Consider the following 26,531-nt stretch of genomic DNA (forward strand, 5'->3'; position numbering starts at 1 on the left):
AACCTTTCTTTATAACACTCTCTTAGCTTGATAGAGTGTATCTACAGAAACCTATAGTATACTGACATGATAAATAGTGATATGTGGGAAGAGCTCAGGAGATTTATCTCAGTGCAGTGGCAGATGCAATGGCGTGAGCGCACTCCACCTATACAAGCTTCCTCGGCACACCGGGAAGTGGAAGCGCCCGCCTGAGTAAGCCCCCTAGAGCCCCTACAAAGTACCCTGATCTTTCCTACCATTGGTTGCCCTAAGGATGGTGTAAACTTCTGATTGGTCCAAAATGTTATATATACTGCTGCACTTACACAATAAACTCAGATCTGCGTCTTTGAACGTGGTCTCCGGAGTCGGGCATGCTTCGTTAGGACTCCGTGGGCCTCACCCCCGCGGGACCCCCTGCCTCAGTGATAAAATAGTTAAAGCTTACTTGAGGAAAGAAGTTAAGGATGCCCACATTCAAAAAGAATAAACTGACGAGTTCTTTTAAGAAAAATTGAGTTCAACCAGGAGTGGAAAAACTTTATCAATATACAAAAATCTCTAATTTTTTTAGGTTAGGTGCATTAGAATTTATATTGGACTATGTACGTGTATCACTATGATGTATTTTTAAGACAGTTACCTGGGTCTACAGTATACAATTTATCTTTCTTTGCTGAGCTATTATTACAATGCAATATTAAATAAATTATCTGGTAAGAATAAAGAAAAGAAAAAGGAAGAAAGAATCTCTAATTTTCTATATAGGTTATTGTTAACTAGAAAATCATATTAATAAACCTAAAAAGAGTAAATTAATATAGCTTTTTATTTAAGGTTTGTGGCCTGAGAGAGATTTTTTGAATATAATAAGAACATCATTTTCAGGATGAGCCAGCAGGAGCTAGATTTGGAAGGCATGAAATAAGACGTGTTCCTGTGATATGCAGAGCCAGCAATGGAAGAAATTATAAAATGCAAATGTCGTTGGATAACTGTTTTCTAACTTCTCTTAAATTCCACTCTAGCACCTGAGGCTGGTGGCCTGATGTTTGCCCACAGATACTACAGAGAGCCTTGAGATACTGTACTTCTTGACCTGTGTGCTCTGATCCTTTACATGCCCCTTTCTCCTAACACAGACTAACCAGCCCTCCAATTCTCTGGTCTCAGGGCTCACTTTTCCAAGGTACAGAGAAGTTCATTTAGAAACTGCTTCATAGGAATGTTAATAAATTATAACTATGTAATATGTTCCTGCCACTCCTTTGGATAGTTGCTTGTTTGGGTAAGACAAAAACTTTATTTCCAATTATTGAATTTTTCAAGGGGGTGGATATTTTAGAAACGGTGAAAGAATTATCTAAAGTTAACACTGATTGGAGCTGAAGAAATGAACACTGGTTTCCTCTGACTCCATTTGTTTACATATATTTGGAAAAATGAAAGCAACATTAGTGGCTTTATTTGAAGGTTAAATCAATGAAGGACCCCGGGACAATCAAAACAAAATGTAACAAAAAACTATGTGATGTTTAAAATTGAAGTTTTTCATCCAAGATGGGGCTTGGAAGTGAGGAGTGGTCTGGTGGTGGTGATGGCCTGAGATTAGATAAAGGGTCTTCACAGTTGATAGAGAATAATTCTACGACAATATGTGCTTCCACTTTAAAAGCAGAAGAGTCAGCCTCTACTTAGCATAGGGCTTTGCACATACCAACTATGAATATACATGAAGTCCTAGGTCAAGCATTTTCCTCAACTGCTGGTTAGTTTGCGGAAAATATCACAGGCCCCACCCCCACCAACAGATTTTTGTGGATTTCCTGGGTTGGGCCCAGGAGTTAGCACTTTTCATAAACTGGTGATTAAGGGTCACGTTGATAATCATAGAAATACGATTACTTCTTTGAACAACAGATGGCAGTAAAGTCAAAAGAAAGATGGAATTTTTCCTAGCCTCAGCAATTGTCAGGAATTATCTTTGACCCTTGACCTCCGCATGGACACACAAATATAAACAGTCTCACTGAAAGCTTGCTGGCTCCAAACATAATTCTTATTACATATTTATAATAGCATCTTGTTATTATTTTACCCAATGACACCTTATGTTTATTTAGTAATTTAAAATTTTAAGAACTCTTGAAAACACATTGAGTGCAGATTGGTAGTTACAAACTAGTCACGGGGATGCAAAGTATAGCATAGAGAATATAGTCAATAATATTGTAATAACTATGTATGGTGCCAGGTGGGTACACACCTGAAACAAAATAATATTGAATGTAAACTGTACCTGAAAAAAAAAGAAAAAAGTACATATTATTATATCATCCTCCTTTTCCATGAAGACTTTACTTACTCTACCCATCCACCTCCTCAGTACTGTTATTTGGTCTGGGCAGGTGTATCAAAATAATAATGATTTGGAGACATATATATATTCTATTCAGCCAGTAGCTCTTAAGCTTATGCAATGTGTTCTAGGAAAGACTGAGAAAACAATATGTCTGAAGGATGTAAATAAGTACAGATATAAAATCAGGGCAAAGACATTTGGTAAATGATGGAAATGGAAATGATAACATGATGCCAGAGTGTCTTTGGAGAATTAAGGATGTTTTTCTGCATGAGGTACCATGAGGGTTGAAGCTTAAATTTCCAAAAAGAGTAAGCCAAACAAAGGAGTGGGAAGGAGGAGTATTCCTAGCAGAGGGAATCCCATTACACAAAAATTTCCAAGTGAAGGAATAACATAGTGTCTGAGAAGAACTTTAGGTGATTTGCTATGGTTGGAGCAAAGATTTAAGGTGGGGTATAAAGATTTAAGGTGGAGAGTATTATGCTAACCAAAATAAGCCAGTCAGACAAAGATAAATATTACATGATCTCACTCATATGTGGAATCTAATGGACAAAATAAACTGATGAACAAAATAGATCCAGAGACATAGAAGCATAGAACAGACTGATGAATTTCAGAGGGAAAGCAGGGGTGGTGTGAGTGGGGAGGGAGCGATTAACCAGGGAACCTCTACGCATATGTGTATAGCCCATGGACACAGACAATAGTGTTGAAGGCTTGGAAGGGGAGGGTGCAGGGTGGAAGGAGTCAATGGGGAAAAACAAAGGGGACATCTGTAGTAATACTTTCAACAGTAAAGATAAACTAAAAAAAAAAATAAAAAGCTCAGTCACATCCATTATATTCTTTGGTCTTCATAAAACCATATCAGGTTTCTTAGAAGAAAACTATCAAAAACATTAAGTGGCTTCCTTCAAGGTCATGCAGCTCTGTTAAGCACAGATGGAGAAAGGGAACCAGGATTTCAGTTATGCTATTGCTCTCTCCAAGGCATAGAACATGCTTGCACTGTAACAGAGAAGAGATCAAAAACCCCAAGCCATAAACACCTCCACAATCCACTGAAAACCCACTCTGAGTCTGACAAAGACTAAATATTTCACATGACATATCTCTAACCCCAACCAACACAGTTATTACATAAACCTGTCGACCAGATACCAATGTGGAAGGAATGTTGGAGAACGGGAGGTTTGAGGGAATGCAAACATAGTTGGCCTTAAGTTTAGATATGTTACCTATTCGGCGGAATCAAGAGAAATAAAATATTCTTCTCTGTTCTGTCTTTATGTTTGGGTGTTTCATGGTTGCAAAAGCATGGTGCTTAGAAGGACTATGTAAAAAGGACAAAAAATGAAAGGTTCCTGTAAATGTAAACCTTTCCAGTACCTTGAATTGACCTGATATTCAGACTGAGACATTCTCATTTCATACTTCTAAACAGCTCAGAGGAAGTTCATATTAATATTCATATTTCACAGATGAGGAAATTGAAATCCAGAGAGGTTAAGTGACTTGTACCTACACAGCTAATAAATGTCAGGCAGACAAAGCAAATTGCAAGACAAAAAGTAAAATGTTATTAAGCCTATTATATGGTTAGCATATAAAAAAACAAAGGAAGATTCTTCATTTTTGTAGTGATATTTTATTTTCTGGTTATAAAAGTAATATGTGTTCATTCTTTAAATTTGAAAAGAAAATGGGTTTTTGGACTCCAAACAACTAAATAGCAACACTATAATACAAAAGAAAAATGTTCTAAAGAGAGTGATAATGGGTTCTTAACCAATATTCTATCCCCTCAAAGTTTCTAAAAAAATGTACCTATCTATCAATAGGGGGAAATAGTAACAAGTTAACCCCATAGCTAAGTGTTTTATAATAAAATCATCACTCTACAATCAGAGTATATACCTTTTTAGAAAAATTCATGGAAAATATATTTAAAAAATCTAAAAGTGATGTTGTCTAAGTTGCTATCAAACTTCAAGCTAAAATTTAAATAAAGCAAGAGTAACCACAGCAGGTGAGGTAGAGAATAATGAAAATGAAAACAGGCTTTATAACGTAGACTGGGCCTATACTCAGAGGGAAATTCATTGCTTCAAATGTTCTTTTAAAATTATTCTTATAAAAATAAAATGTGTAAGCACATTCATTTTAAATTAGTGACATCCCACATATCACATGCCTGAAAAATATAAGAGAACGACATTAGGAAAATGATAGGATTATAATATCTCAATCACACTGGAGTGATATATTAGAATTTCTTTAATGGCAAATGAAAAAAACTCATCACAAAGCAGATAAAACATGAGGATTTTTATTCAGTGAATTTTGGAGAAGTTAATAGACATGACAAGAAATAAAGCAATCAAGATTATTGAGAACCACGAGGACAGAAAGCATGTACTCGCTTCTCTCTCTCTCTCTCTCTCTCTCTCTCTCTCTCTCTCTCTCTCTCTCTCTCTCTTCCCCTTGGGTGTTTGGATTCTGAGTTTATTTTTCAATGCATTGGTAATGATCACAGATAGTCTATGTTTAAAACAAAAACAAAACAGAAAAGAAAAGACAGACAAAGGAAACTACCTGCAACTAGAGAAAACAGAGTCTTCATCAGTTGCTCCACCCTCTCAGTTTAGTGGGGGCTCACATTGCAATCTTGCCCTCATTGAAACTTTTCTTGATCTAATGTTCTCTCCAGTCTCCAAATGAGGCAATCAATTGCAGTCTACAACAATAAAGCACTAATTTAATTAAATTTTGTCTCATGTTTCTCTCTAATTGGTTGAAATATGTCAGTCACCTCTCTGACTACACAATGAGTGTTGACCAGGCAGGAGTCACATCTTACACTATTATGACCTCGAAGTGTGTAATCTGGGGCTGCATGTGGAGCAGGGGTTCAGTAAATACTTATTTTGATTCATATATATTATACATGCTGAATCCTTCTTTCCTCTTTCCTAGGATTAGATACTGAAATCATTAATGTAAAAATCAATTTGTATTAGAAAGGTCTCAAATCGTATTTCTATTCTATTAGCATGTAATTTCCTGAATATGGTAGAAAAATCTCTGCTTGTTAATGAATTCTATTTCAACTGCTCTCATTATAAAACTTTCAAATCTCATTAACTAAACCAGGCATTAAAAACACAAGGATAATAGAATAAAATGGAAACATGTTGATACGATTAGATTTGAGTAACTTTCCTCTTTAACCGAGGGGAAAAGCTACTGCCTGAGTAAATGATAACTCAAGCACAGAAATCATAACTTTATATAAAGTCAAGAATGTACTTGTCTACATGTGCTAGAAGAATCAACAATTTTCTCAGCCAACTGCATCTTAGCTCAAGTAAAGGATAGAAGTATGAAAATGTGGTGTGTCTTAATAAGGGTATTTCTATGATGTGCATTTTCAACAGTGACATACAATGAAAACACACACCACATAAATATACCCTTTACTAATTCCAATCCTCAGCTACAATGTTCAAAGTCTTTAATTAACTGTACTTATTGGAAATTTAAAGTCAAGTTTACTGACTGCTATCTACCCTAGATACCTTTACCACACTATTTTGGAAATGTAGGAAAGAAACAACTCTTAATCAAGCAGATTTCTAAAAAGTGATTTCTAAAAAGTGATTTGGCCCTACCCTAAATATTTTCCTTCCTTCTCACTCAGATAGTCTACTTCCTAGAGGCAGAAAGAAAAGATAAAACATCTGTATAATAAATCATATAGTTTTGGCATAATTAAGTCCATTAGAGAACCATAAAATTCCAGAGTTAGAAGCAATCTTTAGATCATTCTAGACTAGCATTTTCCAACTGGTGTGTTGCAAGAGACACACTGGTGTACTGGGAGAATTTTTAAAACATGTGGTACCTGACTATTTAGTCAGGATCACTGACCTCTTTTCCCTTAGAATGTCAAATTTAAAAAATGACAACAGCCAACACAATAGTTGTCCAGTGTGAATGAATCAATGTAAGATCTAGTTTTTAATCATATCACCAAAATACATATTTTTTTCGTGTGCTGCAGAACTTTAGTAATTAGTTCATGTGTGCCATGAAATGAAAACAGTTGAAAATCACCATTCTAGATCTACCATATAACCGAGAACAGAAGTGGGATTATTGACTCAAAGTCTGGTGCTAATTGAAGGTAATCAGTTCCTGACACACATAGTAATGCCCTTTGTAACATTCCCCCACTAGCTGTTCCCTTTTTCCCCTATTTAATTCAGTCCTTAGTCTGTCCCCTTCTTTCCCTATTCTTCGACATCACATTCCGTTAGGGCCTTTATCTGGTCAGCCCCTATGTAAACAGCCCCTTTTCTATGTTCCTTCTCCCCTTCCAGGTGCCCCCCTTGAACAGAGCGTGGGTTAGGGGAGGAGCTGAGGAGACCCCAGTCTAGACTTATCCTGCCACACAGGTATCTATGAGATTTTGATCAAATCTCTGGACTTCTTTGAGTCTCATTCCTTCATCACAAAAGGGAAAGAGGATATATTCAAAATGTGGCCCTAGAATCGGCCCCATTGGCGATACTTTGGAGTTTGTTAGAAATGCAGAATCTCAGGCCGCACCCCAGAATACAGAATTGGGATCTGCCTTTTAACAAAAACATTTAGGTGATTCATGTACACATTCAAGTTTGATAAGCATGAGGGGATTGGTAAAATGTCTTTTCTTCTGGCCCTCCAAGTCTCCCCATCTAATCACTACCTCTTCCTCCATAGTCATGGATTTAAAAATCACTGTTCTCCAGTTCTGTTCTGCCCATGTAATGAAATACCACTTTCTGTAAGCTTTGACCACATGACCTCATCCAGCTGAGAGATCCTCCCTCTAGGCCAGCAACCAATCACATCGTCCCCTTTAAGGACAGCACCCTGGGAAGGTAAGTGACTGGGCAAAGGCTACATGGTTAATGGTGGGTGGAAATGAAATCCAGGAGATGGCATACCACCTGAGGAGGCCCTGAGACCTTTAGAGCTCTCTGGGCGGAATTCTGCTCTCATCTGTATCATGTTTCATGCACATTGCCTGCCCTGCAGCCATTGTTGCCACTGTAATTACTGAGTGGGTAGGGGCTGGGAGAAAGGGAATAAGAGGGTGAGAGATATCTGTAATACTATCAACAATTAAAAAAAAGTTGTCCGATATCATGTCAGAACATCTCAACAATTATTAAAATAAAAAGGAAATGGAACTTTTACCTTAGAAATATTGTGTTTACTAGCTTTGCTGTTGTTGTTGTTGTTTAATATATCACCAATCACTAAGTCACCCAGGCTTTTTTAAAAAACTTGGTCACCCTTACACATTCATATCCAATTCTGATTACTCAGTTACAGTGACTATGTCTCTAACATGATCATAATCACTTCAAACTGATATTTTGCAGGCATCTGAGAACAGCAAACTTTATAAAAATTTTTGATAGTATGAAAGTAGAACAATCTATCTTCCACTGTATAGCTTTCAGGATCTCCAAGGATTCTAATAATTCGTGGATTGGTTATAAGCAATGTATGGCTAATTAATTTAGAAGAGGACTTAGAACATGAAGACAAAGGCTAGTCAAAGAATAAGCAATCTCCAGAAAATCCAACTTTGGACATAGGATAAAATGAATTAGAAGCCAGAGCCCAACAACCATCATTTTGGGACACCACCTGAGTCCTTTGTCACTCTGCTCAAGATTTAAAGATCTTACAGAAAATTTTACCCAACTTGCATTAAATAGTCATACCTTGGCTAGGGGCATCATGCCCCTTTTTTTGCATAAAGCCCCAGTAATTTATGTACAATGGTAATTCTCTGAAGGAAATCAGTATGTGGTTGGAACAGGTTAAAAGGTACTGGATGACCAAAAATAAAAACCAAAGTCCATTAGATTTATCATAGTTTATCTAGCTTTTAATCTTTTTCCCCATTACATTTTCATTAATTCTAAATTTCAACTAAATCATTTCTGATACATGATCCTTACTATCAGATCTGTATATTTTTGCCCATAATATCCATTTATCTGTAATGCACTTTCCTCAGTGATTTTATGTCCAAATTCTATTCATTCTTTAACTTTTACCCTAATTCCATCTCTTCAATGAAATTTTTCTTCATCTGAAATATTCATTCAACCATCATATTATAAATATTTGCATTGCATACAGACACATTTTTTTTTAAGTGTAGGCTCCTGGTATACAGGGGTTGGGTCTTATTCAATTTTGTATGCCCCTACAAAGTTTAACATAGAGCTGACTACATAGTAAATATGCAACAAATAATTGTCAAGTATATGAATACAACAATAAGCAAACACGTTATTCTACTAAGTAGAAAAAAGGACTTCAGAAGGAAGTGTCCTTTTTTGCCTTATATTTAAAAGAATGTTATGTTCATATTTAATCCATTCTGTCCTCCCTTTTAGTGCACGACATTATGTCCAGCAATTAAGCAGTTAGGAGCAATAAGTGAGATGTTTTTCTGTGCCATTCAGAAGCAATTGCCAATTGAAATTAGCATTTTACTTCCACTGGAGCCCTCAGCAGCTGCAAAGAGTGACTCACTGAATGGCATGTGACACTGATCATATTATCTGGTGATAAGGGGGTCACAATTCAATAAAACCCTTTGCCAATGTATGTGTTGCAATTCCAACCAAGATGAGCAATCATCCCCTTTCCCAATGAGCTAATGCAGATCTTGGATTAATGTAAGACAGACTTCTGCCACACTCTGTCATTCCAGCAAGGTTCTGCTCTATAATAGGTGGTAGTAATTCAGCTGTAATTAAACAAGACCTGATATATTATTTCCTAATGAACTCAAGTGAAGTCATCTTCTACGTCTTCCCAGTGCCTCTAATTAGGCAATAAGGACTATATCATGAGCAATAAAGATCACTTTGCTGGGCTAGTGATGAGGGATTAGAGAGCACACAGGGAGGCTCCAATGGCCCAGAGTGAGAGGCAGGTAGGCGGCAGTTCTAAATGGAACATCCTCCATTCCTCTTGCCATCTGCTCCCAAATTACCTAGGTGGCAAGCACTGATGAGGAACAAATTGAATTGAAGCTAGAATAAGAAGCTCAAAGCCATCAGTCACCAGCTCAGCAATTTAAATCAGAGTTGTATGTGTATGGGCTCTTTGTATAATTATTCTGGTGCTTTATGTAATTCGAAGATGTTCATATCCACTCTCTTTTGGATCATCAGGAAGCTTGAGTGGATTTGACTCGCTGGTTTTTGTTTTTCCTGTCTCATGAATGAAGAAATTGGGATCCTGAATCCTTCCCCTAGTCACTCCAAAGGTTTTGATTATATTTGATTTCCTGTTACATCAACCAGTAGACCTGTACTCCTTGCTTCCTTTGCAGATTTTTAGGTGAGAAAAAGCTGTTGCCTTTCTTTACTTGCCGTCAGTTCATCTAAGGCAGGGTTAGGCAACCAGGGCCTCTAGTCCTCCACCTGTATTTGTAATGCATGTGAAAAACTCCACACTGTCTAAAGTACATCCTCCTGATTCTAGATTCTATGGGAGTTATCTTGTAATTCTGAAGGTTACAGGTAACTGAGAGCAAAGCAAAAATATGTCTATAGCCAGACAACTAAGTTCTGCCCAGTGGAGGGACAACCTTCCTGTGGGAAACCTGTATTTTTATTTTTCATTCATAATTTTTTCATTATTATTGATACGTAAATGTGTCTATTCCTCAAGTTTTTCTTTGAATTGGTTGTAATATTTGTTTGATTTCCTCATATGAATTTTTGTAAAATCTTGAAGTGACGTCAGAGGAATGGCGGTATGAGAGATCTCTTTGGTCTCTCCCCTTGAAGTTTCAACAATTTGAACAGCTATAATTCAACAAAGAACTCCCTGTGTAATGCACAAACATGTCTGAGAGATCCATGGGCAAGTGGGAATGAACTGGGGAGGTAAGAAGGGAGAAGAGCTCAAAGGAGCCACAGACACAGCCCTGCAGCCTGAAGCGTACTACAGGGGTCAGCCCACAGAGGGGAGGCATCAGGTTGTGACTGTCACTCCTGTCAGCGAGGAGGAGCAACGGAATTCAGTGAGCATTCCTACAGGAGTGGGCAGTATGAGCTGCAGCTGAGCCCAGTGACCTGGCAAGAAACAAAGCACCAAAGTGCACTCATGGTTGTCTGGCAATTGGCATGCCAGACAGAGACAAAATCATGGAGCCTGGATGCCTTTCCTTAACTTCCCAGAACTCTCCTCCCCTCAGCCTTTGTTTTGGATTGCAGAGCACATTACCTGCAAACCCAAGAACTGGTACTACAAAAACACTTTTTCCCTGAATAAAAGATGCAATCTATGACTAATACCAGGGTTGGGTGGAGGTGCAAGGAGGTTTGCTGGTAGCAGTTGTTGGCAGGGCAAAGCAACAAAGGATGTGGCTGGTTTTCCCCATCTCACCCCACCTCTACACACTGAGGCTGCACTGCTGGTAGTATCTGGCTTCAGGAAACAGCAAAGGGATTTCATGAATTTGGAGCCGCATCACCCACCTAGTTCCCTTGCAGGGCTGGTCCTCTGGGACCAGAACAACCTGATCACAGGGGAGGCACCCACCTTCCCAGGGATCACAGGCCATTTTCCACCACCCCACAGAAATATGAAAAGCCAAGTAAGTGTAAGAGAACTAAAAAACTTGTGATTCAATGCCACCTACTGAAAAGCAATAGAAAGTCTGCTTATCAATCTACTAAATAAGTGGCACTCATACATAGATGCCTAATCAGAGGAGGAATCTGTCAATAGCACGGATAACCAAGGCAATGAGGCAGCTCAGAAAGAAAATAAAACATATCCAGGAACTAAACTGAAAGACATGTTCATATGTGATTTAAATGACAGAGATTTTAAGATTACAATTCTGAAAAAATTCAAGGAGATTCAAGAAAACACAGATAGGCAGTTCAATGAACACAGGAACCAAATCAATGAACAAAACCAGTACTTTACCAAAGCGATTAAAAGTTTTGATTTGTTTGTTTGTTTTTAATCCTTACCTTAGGATATTTATCATTGGTTTTTAGATAAAATGAAAGGGGGGGAGGAGGGAAGAGAGGGAGAGAAACATCAATGAGAGAGACACATCAATTGGTTGCCTCCTGCAGTGCCCTGATAGGGGCTGGTAATCTAGCCTTCAACCGAGGTGCATGCCCTTAACTGGGAATCAAACCTGAAACCCTTCAGTCTGCAGGCCAATGCTCTAACAACTGAACCAAACCAGCTAGGGCTAAAACTTAAAAAAAAAAGCAAAACAGAAATTCTGGAGATGAACTCAATAAAGGAAGTCAAGAATGAACTTGTCAGCACAGAAAATAGAGCTGACCAGATGGAGAAAAGAAGTAGTGATATTGAAGATAGCAATCTAGAAATTATGCAGAGGGAAGAAGAGAGAGACTTGAGCATAATAAATGAAAGAACTCTACAAGAACAACCTGATTCCATCAGAAAGAACAATCTTATATAAAAAAAGGCTAATATACAGATCAACTGAACAGTGGAATGACCGATTGCTCTGATGCTCACTGACCACCAGGGGGCAGACGCTCAATGCAGGAGCTGCCCCCTAGTGGTCAGTGCTCTCCCACAGGGGGTGCACTGCTCAGCCAGAAGCCCTGAGCTGGGCTCATGGCTGGCGAGCACAGCAGCAGTGGCAGGAGCCTCTCTCACCTCCGTGGAAGCGCTAAGGATGTCTGACTGGCCTGCAGGGAGCAGGCCTATGCCATCAGTCAGATATCCCCCAAGGGCTCTTGAACTGTGAGAGGGTGCAGGCCAGGCTAAGAGACCCCCTGAGTGCACAAATTTCATGCACCAGGCCTCTAATATGAGAATAATAGGCATACCAGAATAAGAAGAGAAGGAGAAGGGAAAGGAGAACCTATTCAAACAAATAGTTGACAGTCCTATCTGATATTACAGATAGGAACTTCTGGAACAGGGGAATGTGGAAATCAGTATGGTTTAGAAATATATATATTGAAGAGAATAGATCAATAGAGAAAACATGTTTACAGAAGAGGTCCTTAGGGGTGAATTTCTGATTGTCTCAATGTGAAATCTCAGCAAGTACTAAAGGCCACTGGGCATGTAGCACTTAAGAAAATCGATGCTTGTTGCATTCCACTTGGATTGTTGTTTACAGTTAATCTACCCTGAGTCTCCTCGTGGGATATTGAGAAGCAGGTACATACTAGTTCTGAACTTGAATAAGTTATTTAACTTCCCTAAACTTGAGCTTCCTAGAAAATGTGTCAATAAGATCAATCAAACAAACAAACAAACGTTTGTGGAGCTTCAAAGAGAAGACATTTTCTGCAAATATTTTAGTTTCTCCCTTACTGCCTATTTTTGAAATTGAATTCCTTACTGATTTCCACCCTCCCCTCTTCCCTCTCATGTGCCCTATCTACTTCCCTTCCAGGTTTCCTTCATTTCTTTTTCTGACTTTTTCTAAGAATTTTTATATCAAGTAATACAGAGGAAACAAATATGGATTCTCACAGTGTTTTATTGTTGTTTTTGTCCAACTACCTATGTATATGTGTTTCTATCTGCCCAGCTATCTATTGACTGAAAAATAAAACACAATATGTAAATTCCCATACTGTTTCGTTGACCAAAATTGACTTATTTTGAAACAAATTATAAGGGCCCTGGAGGCAGACCGAGAGACACACAACACTATGTTCCTTATTTCTTTCTCCTTAAGAAGGAGGAAGGATGCACCCAAAAGACCTCTATCCATTCATTACCCTGAGCACACTTCTGTCAATCATATTTTGGCATTTTCCTAAAGTTATATGTTTAAAAGGGTACTTTTTTTTCAACAGGGCATATATATCTTACTACTGAATTTCTGCTCTAGAACTATAATTTTCCACATACAACCTTCTATGAACAGAATGATCATTACAAGCATACTGATGCTAAGTAGAGAGTGCTGTTTTGTTAAGGATTTTTGTTTTGTCTACATGAGCTCATGAGCTGTGGCACTTCAGCCCCATCTTATTGACATCAGCACTGGCTGGGGATTGCTGCTGGGAAACCCCTGTATCTTCCTGGAGCTTCACCCTTTTACCATGCATTATGAATAATTGAATTAATTATTCAAGACTGGATTTATGCTTTCACCAAGGCAAACACGCTGACCCCTTCACTAATCATCGGGACTTCTCTAAGGAAACCTCAGCTGCTGACCCAGCTGAATAATGACCCTTGAGGTTTGAGTTGATGTTAAGGACTAGCCAAGATCCATAGGATTGATTCTGAACTGAGTGAGCTGAGTCTACCTTGCATCCTGGCCCTACTGCCCTGCTTTTTGGAATATGCAAACACTCCCCATAGCATGACACAAGCTCAAGAATTTGCCCAAAAAGTAAAGATAAGCCAAGGGATTTTCTTGCTGCAACTGCCAATTAGATTGCTTACAAAAGGATATTAAAAAAATAAAACATAACCGTTCAAACCCTAAAATAATGTATTTAGTAAAAAAAAAAAATTACTGACATATTACCCTTGAATTTGGAACATGAGAAGAGGTTTTTTACTTTTTACCTATAGTCTCACAAGTCAAAAATATATTTTTAAATCTCATACCTTATAAAGAACCTTTACCTACTCAATAACGGAAAGTCATATAACCCAACTCAATATAAAATAGGCAAATAAGCTGAATAATCAGTTCTGCAAATAAGATAAACAAATGGCCAATAAGATAAACAAAAAGATGCTCAATATAATCAGCTATGAGGGAAATGCAAATCTAAACCATGATGAGATACCACTTCTTACCCACTAGGATGGCTATAAAAATACAGATTGTAACAAGTATTGGTGAGGATGTGGAAAAATTGGAACCTTGAAACATAGCTGGTGGGACTACAAAAAGGTGGAATCACTTTGGAAAATAGTCTGGCAGTTCAAAAGTTTAAACACAGAGTTACCATTTTACTCAGCAATTGCACTGCTAGATATACACCCAAGAGAACTTGAATTATTTATAACAGCCAAAAGTAGAAACAACTCAAATGTCCATCTACTGATGAAAAGATAAATAGAATTTGGTATATCCACACAATGGAATAATAGAAAGCAATAAAAAGGAAGTAAGTACTGATACATGCCATAACATGCCTAAACCTTGAAAACATTGTACATTATGCTAAGTTAAAGAAACTCAACACTATATATTGTATGATCCTATTTAAATGAAATGTCCAAAATAGGTAAATTCAGAGAGACAGAAAGTAGATTCGTGGTTGTCTGGGGATAGATAGCTTGAGAAAAAATAGGCAATACTTGCAAATATGTATAGGGTTTATTTGGGGGTAGGGATATTCTTAAATTGATTGTGGTGATGTTTGCACAGCACGGAATACACTAAAAACCATTGAATGTACTTTAAATGGGTGAATTGTATTTTTCTCTCTCTCTCCCTATATCTATGGCACAGAGATTTTACAAAATAGCTTCACATGCAATGTGTTAGATTCTTCTCATTCTTACCAATTTGGTGAGGCCTCCCCTAGCCTCCCTATCTAAAATAGTAGCCCCCAATCATGTTTCTTACTTTATTTTTCTTCAAACACTTATCATAGTATATCAAATTTAAAAGAGCATTCATTGTAAAGCATATTCATATATCAGAGAGATTAGATGCATCTTAGATTGGCCATATAGTGTATGTGAATATTAATTAATTGGATACTCATTGGTTGTGTAGTTTTTAACACCATTTACTTTTGTCTGTCTCCTCCAACTTCACGAGGGACGTTGCTAAGTTCATCCCTGTAGCTTCTCTGCCAAGAGCAGTGCCTAGCATCTAGTAGTTCTCAGTGAGTATTTGTCAAATAAGTAAATGAATGGCCTATGTAAGAAAAGCTTACCATCCTCGCTATACTATACTTACTGTCGTCCTGTAGGACCAACTGAGAATAGATTGCAAATGGAAGGCAGTGATTTGACAATACTTATGCCAGAATCCTCTGGTAAATTACCTCCCCATTTGCCTACCTACTGGTTAAAAAGGTGAGACCACAAACATATATCTTAGAAAAGTCATATAAACTTTTCTTTGTATCACAATCAATATAGTGAATAGATCTGCAAAAGTGAATTGCTAACTTTGAAGTTGAAGCTCTCCCAGGTAAGTGACCCTTTGGCTTCCAGAAACCTTATTATTTTTAAAAATATATTTTTATTGATTTGAGAGATGACAGGAGAGGGAGAGAGAGATAGAAACATCAATGAGAGAGAATCATTGATTGGCTGCCTCCTGCACATACCCCACTGGGAACTGAGCCCAACCAGGGCATGCCGTTGACCGGCATCGAACCTGGGACCCTTCAGTTCACAGGCTGATGCTCTATCTACTGAGCCAAACCGGCTAGGGCAGGAGGAACCTTATTCTTATTAAATCATGATGCTTTGGACATGTGGAAGGAGATAATGTGTGTGTGTGTGTGTGTGTGTGTGTGTGTGTGTGTGTGTGTGTGTGTGTGTGAAAGAGAGAGAGAAAGAGAGAGAGAGAGAGAGAGAGAGAGAGAGAGAGAGAGAGAGAGAGAGATGGACAGTAAGTCAGGCTTGGTGATAACTTGCCTCTGCAGGCATCTCTTCAAAGAAACTCATTAGCACTATGAGATTAGCAATGCAGCATGTGATGCTTCTGTTCTCACCTCATCCCTTTCTTCTACAATCAAATAGGTCCCAGGTTAAAAGCAAACATGGAAGAGGACAAGATTTTAAATTAAAGCATTTAATGCCAATGGAAGAAGGATATTTATGAGGAGGTTTTGGTGATATTTCTGGCTTTTCTGAAATTACACCATAAAGGCCACAAACAGTGCAGAAAATCAGTGTTAAGATTGTTTTGATACGTAAACTTAACTCTTGCTTTCCATTGGTTCTTTGCTGCATTAGAAGAATTGAGTCCAAGTGGTTCCTTTCACTTCCTTTGAGGGTCAGATGACTTGCCCTCAGTCCATGAGCTATTTGGCTGCTAATGATTCAGATCCTGGATTCAGTGGATTCAATAAAATCCAAATAAAAATGCACAAGGAAAGTAATTTTTCAAGAAATAATAAAGGATGAAAAGAGTGTAAGAAGTAGAATTTAAAGGCAATCCTGGGGGAAATGCATTGAAAAGGAAATTGTGTAAGTGAATTGGGAAGAGAAAAGGAAGGAGGCCCCTGAGGAAGATGGCCTGGAAAAGTACTGGGAGGGGGGGCATTGCCTCCAGCTCCCACTTCCCTGTGAACTCCCCATTCCTATGTCCACAAACTACATAGGTGTTTCTCCCACTGATGCCCAATGGAGCTTTTCTTTTGTTAAGGTCCTTGAACCTTACCTGCTATCTTTCCAGCACGTGCTCGTGTTTCATACAATGAAACTTTCCTTAAACCTCTCTAGTTATACCTTATAGATAATCCTCTGCTCCATTATAAACACACCTGGGGCACTTTATTTAAACTCAAGAAAGGGAACTTGGCCCTGGATACCTACAAGAGTGAGGGAGGGTTAATAGAGGAAGAAGCTCCTGCACTATATTTTATAGTGCTGAATTTAAAAATACCCTGAGAAATTCGGAGTTAAATAATGACAAATTCCCTATAAAACCCATACTTCTTTTGGGTAAGATTTCCTTGAAGCAAAGGGAAAGTAGGACAAATATCTGACCGAGTTACCTGCATTTCACAAAATGTAGGTGTTTGTTAGGGCTGCCCTAACAAAGTACCACATACTGGGCGGCTTAAACAACACAAAATATTTTTTATATAGGTTTGGAAGCTAGAAGTCCAATATCAATTTCTTAGAAGGTTTGGGTCCTTCTGAGGCTCCTCTCCTTGCTTTGAAGACAGTTACCTTCTTCCTGGTTCTCACATGGTCTTTCTCCTTACACACACATTTCTAGTGTCTTTCTTTTTGTCCAAATCTCCTCTTTTTATAAGAATATTAATCAGGTTGGATGAGGGTCCACTCTAATGGCCTAATTTTAACTTAATAACCTCTTCAATGGCCCTATCTCCATAGTCACATTCTGTGGTACTAGCCCCTAGGACTTCAATTGTTGAGGGTCACAATTCAACCCATAACAGTAGGACTCACAGTTACTATTTACGATATACTTTAAGTACAGGATTATGAGATTTGTTTTCTAATTATCTCAAAAATTTTCAAAATATCCCAGGTAGTTTGTAATTCTAACTTCTTAAATCAAATCTACTCTGTCTGAATGTAATTCATCATTTTTAATGAATTTATAGTTGCACTATCTAGTTTAACTTTCATACCTTTCACATATAGGTGAAACCTAATGTTTCACTTATAATAAATTGCATTATCCCAAGTTAAAAAATTAAAAGTTACTGAATAATGCCAGAAATTTCAGGCTCATTAATCTAGACTCTATTAAGCCTGCCAGTCTTCTCAATTGTTGTTATCATCTCAGCATGTTGAACTTTATGCTGTTCATGTTTTAGTGAACTTGAGCAGAAAACATTAATGTATGAAAAGACATTAATGTATCTATAATTCTTCTTGTTTTAAAATAATGGATTTATTCAAAGAATGTAATTGCCTTTAAACTTTCTTATGATAGTAATATCTTCTATGACTAAAAGCAAGTATTCGTGTTAGATTTTGAATTCGTATTTGATTAACAAATATGATGATTCATGATGGGAGAGGTATTTTATAAATATGCAATGTGTTAATAATCCCAACATTTGTTACTATACACAAGACACAGGACCTTCCCTAGAGTAGATTATAATAACTGCACAGCAAACAAAAATTATAAAAGCTAAATGTAATTAATGTTATCTGTCTTGGTTCAACATATGATGTAAAAATAATGCAGGGAAGAGAAAAGGTAGATTTAGTTAGAAAGAATTTCATGAACAAAGTCCTGATTCCCTAAAGCAGCAAGTTAGTAGAATATATATATATATGCATGTTTACAGTTGAGAGGAACCTTGAGTAAGTACCACTCTCTATGGCTTATTTATTTTTTCATTCATTGAACAACTCTAAATTGACAAGCACTGCTTTAGGCACCGGGAATTCACCAATGAATGAAACACTCAAAATTCCCCGCCTAACTATAACATATGCTAGAAGGGAAGGAGGAAGCAAAAATAATTAGATAAGTGAGTGAAATAAATGGCATGTCAGATGGTAATAGTGCTATGGAGAAAAAATAAAGCATAGAAGGGAAAAAGAGTGATTGAGGAGACAGAAGGAGTATTTTAAGTATGGGAGTGAGAAAAGTGTCACTGCTTAGGTGACATTGAGCAGACACCAGAAATATATGAGGCTGTGAATCATGTGGCTACCAGCCAGATGTCTGCTCTAGGCAGTGGGAAAAGCACACATAAGTTTCTGACAGGACAATACTGGAGCAAGAAGCAGAGAGGAGGCAATCATGGCTGGAGCAGGGTAAGGTGGGGAAAAGCCATAGCGGGTCTCAGGATTGGGGTTCTTCTCTAAGTCAGGAGGGAAGCCTCTGGCTGCTTTTGAATAGAGATGGGTGCCCTATTCTTCTTTAGAGAATGAGGATATTCCAAGGCTGTGAGATACAAAAGGAAGTAGCAGACAGGTATCAACACACACCTAAAAACATTTCCCTGAGGCATTTAACATGACTACATTGATTGAACAATTGGGATTTGCTGAAGCAGGCATGGCTGCAAGGATTTGGGGGCATACTGTGTGACATACATTACTTTTAATTAAATGTCCTACAATGTAGTCTGTTTTGAGTTAATTCAAAGAGGGACAGAAACATCCAAGATTTCAGGTTCTGGCTGGCTCATTCTTGTCCTACAGGTCTCAACATAATAACTCCTACTCAGATCTTTTCTACCCAATACCTCAGGGACCTAGATTTCCTAGTTATACTCTCTCAACACACCCTCTAAGTTTTTTTTTTTCTTTATGGAATCTACTATAACTCATAACTATTTATGTGAGGAGACTAATATTTTTGTGACTTCCTCTTTTAGTGATCTGGATAGGAGATCTCTGCTAGAACTCATCAAAGGCATCCCGTTGTGAAATACTTAGTGTTTATAATCAATGAAATATAAAAAGTAATATCAAGGTTAACATTAAGCTTCTCACATAAAAACATAGTAAAGCAGACAAGTGTCCATTAAAAGGGAATCGTTTCAGTGTCCTTAATTTCTTTCATTTATCATATAAGTCCCAGGAGCTCAGCTCACCTTGGAGAGCAGACCACTTCAGAGGACGTTCTGCAGCTAGACCAGCAATATGGGTCTGGAGAGTAGCTACTAGAAGTGAAGGCAGCTTGCTCTTTCCCAGTTTTGGGGATTGGGAAATGGACAGCAAAGTTAGGAATGTGCTGGGGGATTGCCCTGCTCCTTGTGTGAGCCTCTGGGAGGAGGCTGTCACATAGAGACCTGGAGAGATGCCACATCCAAGTGAATCTGACAACCTGTCACATCCAGGCAGAGAGAGGGCTTGACATTTATTTCCACAGCTGATTTTGTTCCTCGGTGGCACGAATGTAAAATTGAGAGACAGCTGTCCTCTTATGGGGCTTGGTATGTTGGGGCGAGATGCCTACTCAGTAGAGAACAGATGACTAGATGAAGGAAGGAAGCAGAGGCTCAGGGGCCATAGTCAGTGAGAATTGAGGGAAGGCAGAATTAGCAAGGGGAAAGAGGAACCCTGGTTCACCAGCCATAGACTTTAGCATCGAAACCCAAAACGGTGAAGGGCATCCAGGCAGATAAGACACCCCAACAACCAGCATGTGCCCAGGAATTCCTTTGACCCCATTGTCAAGGACATGAGGTTGCTCGAACCATACATTTCCCCCCCCCTCATTCCTGTAGACTGCATCTTGGAAAGAGCACTATGAGGAGATTATTTGAGAGATGGAAGATTTTATCCAACAGAAGATACCATTTAAGTTAGTGAATCATAATAAGCTTCAAATTATGTTGAACATTTGTTTTGTTTTTCTCCCAAGACTGTGGGTAGAGGGGATGTAGATGAAATATTGTAATGGTTATAGAAAAAAAAATCAAGAAATTACATTGTCTTCTCATATTCACACAGTAGATGAGGGAATATCACTGTCCCACTACATATGTTTATCTATGTGATTATCTATCTAATGTCTGTTTTCCCAGATAAGTCCCATGTGAGGAATACTGTATTTACCACAGTATCCCCAGCACATAAAGTACCCTCAGGAGGCACTGAATTATTTGATGAATGATGTATAAGTTGATGAATAATGGAAGAATTCACAAATTAATGAAGGCATGTGAAATAACCTTTACATTATATTTTTGATACAAAATTCCAATATTATCAGACTACAGTGGTGCCTAGAAACATGGATGAGATTGTGGCAACCCTAACTGCTTTACCGGAGTATAAGGAAGTGGCTTAGATACCAGGCACCAGAGAAAAGATATTTTTATTTTCAAAACCCGCAGGCCCTCATGGGGCATCTTTTCAGACTAGGTGAGGCAGCTGAGACACAAAAGATGAAAATGTCATAGGAGTTCCTATGTTTACCAGCTTTTGTTTTTCCCCATTATTATTTTTTAAATTCTTTCCTGAAAGGGAATTAATAACAAATAATGCACGGCATTCCCTTTGTCAAGACAATGAGCAAAGGGGCTGCCTGAACATCTTCACAATTCATCTGCAAATCTTATTATTTCAGATGGATTTTTTAAAGTACTAATTCTCCAAAGACATAGTTTCAGCAATTAATTCATGCTTTCTAAATTTAAAGCATACTAATTAGACATCCATCAGGGGGAGAGGGGAAAACCTTCTAAGAAACTAGAGGCTTCAAATATAGTACACATAAATTAACTCTCAGAAAATTCTCCTATAAATATGTCATCTCATCATGTATATATTGTGTGGGCCACATATGTTTTTTTTTTTTAATTCCATCATCTATGTGCCTGGATACACATGTGTTAGTTCTAAATATGGATTGTCTTGATACACATGCTATTAGCAAGATTTATATACCAAGTTTTCATATATAATTTATTCTAGGCCTACACCATGCCACATACTACAAAAATTACAGTGAGATGGGAAGATATTGTATCTATTATCAAGGGATCTGCATTCTTCTGGAGGAGAAGGGCTCACATACTTGCTACAAAGTAGAGCATAATTATATCCTAAAATTGAGCTGTTTGTACAGGAGTGAAAGGATCATGGGAAGCTGAGTCATTGGAGTGATTTTGCTTGAGTGTCCTAAAAGAGCTCAGCCCATTCTCAGTATTTGTAAATTAATCTTGAATGAGAGTAAGGGAGAGTCAACATCCAGAGGCTGAAGCAAATTGTTTTAATCTAGCATTTGAGTTCCTATCTCAGGCCTTGGCAGAAAACATTGATGATGATATGGTATTGCAACTTGAAGCTACATGTTATGTTCCAGATATTCAAGAAGGAGGGTCACTTGGTTTTCTCCCAGGTTCTTGATTATCCTGGACAAAGAACTAGACAGGCCTTCCTACTCTTAAGATGGTCTCACATATCGGTTAAAATGGGAAACTAAAGTTGGAAAGATAAAGGCTAAAATTCTTTGTCTGCCTCTTAAAACAAATGTAATCTCAAGTCCATTAAACTCTCCAAGACTCCATTTTCTCATCTGTAAATTTTGGTTGGTGACATCTGCCTTTTAAACTTATTATAATAATCAGTTTAGATAAGGCACAAGTATTGGTTAAGGTTTTTGACTGCAAGCCTCAGAAACTGACTCTAGCTGCTGAAAGTGATACAAAAAAAAAGATTGGAAAAATGTAAGATACGCATAGCAATAACTAACACCTGTAGTAGTAGATGTTGGAAAACAATATTTAAGACAAACTTGGAAGAACAAGAAGCAAAAAGCATAAAAACCAGCAGGAACTAAGTGACCAGAATGCCCTCACTGTAGACGATACACCTGGCACTCCTCTATCGTGGCATTTACACAGTATAAAGTTTAACCTTCCTTTAGGTTTTCTGTTACCAACCCCAGATTCAAAGTCTTGGATAGAAGCATAAAATTTTGGTGATCTAATCATCTTTCCTCACCATCTTTCTTGAAGTGGGAAATAAATAATTACCTTTTTACAGCTATTTTAATAGTTGGTCAGACTTTCTTTCCCACCAATAGCAAACATAATTGAGGATTTTTCCCAAATAGGAAGGAGGGATTATTCTAGTTAATAAAAAAATGGCAAATGGCCATTACAATCAATTTGCCTCCCCATCATCCACAGGTACTTTAATTCCTCCATATACATAAGATTACCCCCTCTTTCTTCCATTTCCCCTCTTCTAATCAAACACATACTTAACACTTCCTCAAAGAGACTAACTCAAATTACATGTTACCCCACTTCTTAAATCCAGGGTTTGGGAGTAAGGCACACTCATCTATCTTAATCTTCTCCTGATATTTTGCAAAATATTGACTAAAGGATAAATGCAATCAATAACACAACACTTTATAAAAATATAGTGACCAAAAATGATAGGAAAGCACAGCAAAATCACTATGAATGATTAAATAAATGTGAGAACAAAAAGCAGGGTTACCAGGGATGCTGCAGTCTTAGCTTCTATCACTCTGTGGCACAATAGCATCACTAATATTGTTGGCACTTGCCCTCCATTCCCATATGATGACTATTTGCTTTCAGCACCTCACTGATCAGGAGCAGTTAACTAATGGTGTGACAAAAGCCTTGACTTCTGAGGGATATGATCGTGCCTATATTAGGTTGATATTTACTTCTATTTACTTAAATAAAACATTTTTATTGAAGTAGAGTACACAGAAAAATGCACATTTATGTGCCTCTCAATAGCTTTTTGCAAACTAATCCAATATGTGAACCAACACTGAGATTGAGAAATAGACTCTTATGAGCTTACAAGAAGTCTTCCTTGAGTTTCCTTCTGGTTGGTCATTAATACCTTCCAATATGCCCTCACACCTAACAAGTAACAGTGTGGATTAGCTTTACTTGTTAGTCTTCCATTAACTTTTGTCATTAGATGCTGTAGTAGGTCTCCTAAGTTCCACCCGTAACTTCTCCCTGGTAATGCTGTTTTGCAGAATCCCATTTTTTTCTCAACAGTCAAAATCACTCAGCCCAATTGACACAATGCCCTTCTTTCTCAATCTCTTTGCCTAGTTGTATGAGGAACACTAGAGCATGTTGGTAAGAGTGAAATATTATACTTGCCAGGTGCAAGTTAACTGCTTCTTTTGTTTCCTATTTATCAGACTAATGGCAAAACATTTGTCACCAGATGCTAGGGGCAATGCAATTTTGCTCTTGCAAGAAATCCACTTTTGCTATTGGTGTTTATCATGTAATCCAATGCTATTCTTCAATGTCACATGTGTGTTTTGTATTTGGCCACATAAAGATGTAATGAGGATGTGTGGGAATTATCTCCCCTACATCTTATATGTATTAACAGTTGCATTCACTTCTGAGACTCCCCTGGGCACCTAAGGATTTACTGTTTTGGTAGGATTTCCAGTGGTACATGTTTACCCATTTCCACAAGCACTTCATGAAGTCAATGGCTTTGTTTAGTAAGCCTACTAATTTTTATATATAGGAACTACAGAGCCAGGATCCTAAAGTCCTGAAATTTTTGATTATTTGATTTTTTTTCTCATATCCTTTTAGTCTAGGAATTTTGTTAAACGTTAAGAAAAGTTCTGAGTTCAAACTTTGGTGGTGTTACATTGGAGTTGTTGTTTGTATGTACACTCATTTTACTTGAAGGAACTCTAAAATTGTGAACTGATTCACAATTTTACAAATAAGTTTCACAAATAAGTTATCAAGCCACTAAAAGACATGGATTAATATGAAATACTGCAAAGTGAAAAAAGACAATCTGAAGAGGCTACATGCCGTATGTTGAATGTTTACTGTATATAACATTAGCAAAAATGCAAAACTAAAGAGACAGTGGAAAGACCGGAGGATGTCAGGGGGTTAGAGAGAGGAAGGGAGAGATAAGTGGAGCACAGGTGTCTTTTGTGTGTGCGTGTTTTTAAATCCTCACCCAAAGATATGTTTTTATTGATTTTTAGAGAGAGAGGAAGGGAAGAGAGAGAGAGACATTGATGTGAGAGAGAAACATTGATTGGTTGCCTCCCACATGCACCCTAATCAAACCTGCAACAACCATTTGGTGTATGGGATACTGCTCCAAAGATGAGCCACACAGCCAGGAAAACAGGTGTGTGTGTGTGTGTGTGTGTGTGTGTGTGTTTAGGGCAGTGAAACTATTCTGTATGATACCATGTGGTTCATATATATCATTATATATGTCAAAACTATGGAATGTACAACAAAAATAATAAATCTATATAATAAAAGACTAATATGCAAATCGACTGAACAGCAGAACAACCAGTCGCTATGACACGCACTGACCATCAGGGGGCAGACGCTCAATGCAGGAGCTGCACCCTGGTGGTCAGTGTGCTCCCACAGGTGGACCACTGCTCAGCCAGAAGCCGTGAGCTGGCGAGTGCAGCGGCAGTGGCGGGAGCCTCTCCTGCCTCCACGGCCATCAGTTGGACATCCCCCAAGGGCTCCTGGACTGCAAGAAGGCACATGCTGGGCTGAGGGAACTCCCTCCCCTGAGTGCATGAATTTCATGCACCAGGCCTCTAGTGTAATATAAACAATTGAATTTAGCTAATACTAATATATTAATATTGGCTATGTAATTGTAACAAATGTACCATTCTAAGGAAAGATGTTAATAATGAGGGAAATGGAGAACTCTGTACTCTGCTTACCTTTTCTGTAAATCTAACAATGCCAAAAAAATAAAGTGTATTAACTTTAAAATATAAATTATTCTCTACAAAATGCATTTAATAACAATAATTATCACATTAATTTTGTGTTGAGTGAATAAATTTAAAATGTACGAGGTAAAGCTGAATGATTTTTGCCATAAAGAATAAACATAAGATGATATAATATTCCACTTAAAATTCATATTTTAGCATCTTGTACTAATTACTAGTAATTGAATAAATCTCTACAGTAATTTTAAGGTATTTGTTCTTTCAAAGATATTCATTTTCTGCCTTTTTTTGCCTTCATGTTTTTCTTCATTGATTAAGGTATTACATATGTGTCCTTATCCCCCCATTGCCCCTCCCCCCTTCCCCTGCTCATGCGCACCCCCCCCCCCCGCTGGTGTCTCTGTCCATTGGTTATGCTTATATGTATGAATACAAGTCCTTTAGTTGATATCTCCCCCTTATCCCTCCACTCCCCTACCTTCCCTCTGAAGTTTGGCAGTCTGATAGATGCTTCTCTGTCTCTGGATCTGTTTTTGTTCATCAGTTTATGTTCATTATATTCCACAAATGAGTGAGATCATGTGATATTTATCTTTCTCTGACTGACTTATTTCGCTTATGGAGTTTCCTCAAAAAACTAAAAATGGAACTCCCATTTGACCCAGTGATCCCATTTCTAGGAATATATCCCAAGAAATTAGAAACACCAATCAGAAAGGATATATGCACCCCTATGTTCCTAGCAGCACAATTTACAATAGCTAAGATTTGGAAACAGCCTAAGTGCCCATCAGCTGATGAGTGGGTTAAAAAACTGTGGTACATCTACACAATGGAATACTTCACTGCTATAAAAATGAAGGAACTCCTACCATTTGCAACAGCATGGATGGACCTGGAGAGCATTATGCTAAGAGAAATAAGTCAGTCAGAGAAAGATAAATGCCTTCATTTTTATTTATTTGCTTATTAGAGGCCCAGTGCACGAATTCATGCACAGGTGGGGTCCCTCTGGGTGTCCTGCAGGGATTGGGCCAAAACCCACAGTCCAACGCCGCCTGAAGATCTTACTTGCTGCTCCCACTCATCCCGGCCCCACTGTGCCTGTCGCAGGCTTGCGCCCAATCAGTCCTGATCAGGAGAGGCTCATGCTGTCGCAACAGTGCTTTCCAGCCATGAGCTCTGAGTCTAGCACCCTCCCAGGGGGAGTGGCCTGCGGGATTGGGCTGAAACTGGCCCTCTGACATCTCCCAAGGTGTCCCAGATTGCGAG

At 38.1% G+C, this 26,531-nt stretch overlaps 1 pseudogene; it reads left to right on the top strand.

Annotated features, from left to right (window-relative positions):
- The first annotated feature begins 10,307 nt into the window (after positions 1–10,307).
- LOC132239095 (coatomer subunit gamma-1-like) overlaps positions 10,308–26,531 on the top strand; it is a 120,742-nt pseudogene continuing 104,518 nt past the window's right edge.

The sequence above is a fragment of the Myotis daubentonii genome, chromosome 8 (assembly GCF_963259705.1).
Source record: "Myotis daubentonii chromosome 8, mMyoDau2.1, whole genome shotgun sequence".
Classification (NCBI taxonomy): Eukaryota; Metazoa; Chordata; class Mammalia; order Chiroptera; family Vespertilionidae; genus Myotis; species Myotis daubentonii.